This window comes from Neophocaena asiaeorientalis, unplaced genomic scaffold (assembly GCF_003031525.2).
Source record: "Neophocaena asiaeorientalis asiaeorientalis breed wild unplaced genomic scaffold, Neophocaena_asiaeorientalis_V1.1 scaffold490, whole genome shotgun sequence".
Classification (NCBI taxonomy): Eukaryota; Metazoa; Chordata; class Mammalia; order Artiodactyla; family Phocoenidae; genus Neophocaena; species Neophocaena asiaeorientalis.
In genome coordinates this window covers 2,772,185-2,773,401 of record NW_020175079.1, presented here as the reverse complement: position 1 = coordinate 2,773,401, position 1,217 = coordinate 2,772,185, and positions in this window count along the sequence as shown.

Here is a 1,217-nt window from a genome sequence, read left to right as displayed (position 1 = left end):
AAGAAATCCGAGCTAGATTTGCTGCCACACGTCAAACTGCAGAAGTTACGGCCACAGTGTGTGACAAGTGCTTAGTTAAGATGGAAAGGGCATTACATTTGTACAATAAGCAATACTGAGAGAGAGAGACCACATTCACACAACTTTTATTACAGTGTATTGTTCTATGTTATCACTATTGTTGTTAATCTCTTACTGTGCCTAATTTATGAATTACACTTTGTCATAGCTATGTATGTATAGGAAAAACAGTATATATATAGGACTTGGTACTAGTGTAGGATCGTGGCTGCCTAGCCAAGACAGTGAACCATTTCACCAGGCGGCAAAGATGAATTCTGTCCATGATAAAGCTGTCGTCAAGGGAACATAGGTTGTTTCTCTCTTAGTTACAACCAGCAGCATTAAAGCTTCAAGGAGGGGCCCTGACTTAAGGTGCAAGGTAGATTTTTTTTTTTTTTTTTTTTTTTTTTTTTTTTGGGACGCGGGCCTCTCACCACCGTGGCCTCTCCCGTTGCGGAGCACAGGCTCCGGACGCGCAGGCTCAGTGGCCATGGCTCACGGGACCAGCCGCTCCGCGGCATGTGGGATCTTCCCGGACCAGGACACGAACCCGTGTCCCCTGCATCGGCAGGCGGACTCTCAACCACTGCGCCACCAGGGACGCCCAAGTGCAAGGTAGATTTTAACAGGCAGTTAATCTTGTTTTCAGAGTTCCAGAGGGCCGGACAGTGGGAAGAAGTTACTGATATTCAGACCTTATTTGGTTCACTGTCAGAAAGAGGGTTTCTGCCCTAGAACTAGCTGTCTCTAGAGTTTATCAAGCCGATAGTGGACTGGTGGATGGGCATCCAGTGGGAGAGCGGATTAGATGGTATTTTGACCCTGGAGTAACAGGAACCCCCGACCATTTATTAAGGATGATGATCGCTGGCGAGCCGGACAGTTTCCAGGGTCCCGGAACAAGCGGCAGCATCAGTGATGCCTGTCTGGCTCTCTCACTTCCTCATCTTGGCTTTTTGTGTTTGGACAGTGTTGGGGGCCCACATCAATAAGCAGCAGAAGAAGTGAAGCTGGGAGCCACACTTGCAAGACCTACCCATTGGCTGGAGCCTCTTTGGGGAAAGAACACTGGAATCTGCTAACACGCCAAGAACCCCATTTATACCGATAGGCAAAGACCCCATCTCATGACTGCCCTGGCTCCAGGGGTGGGG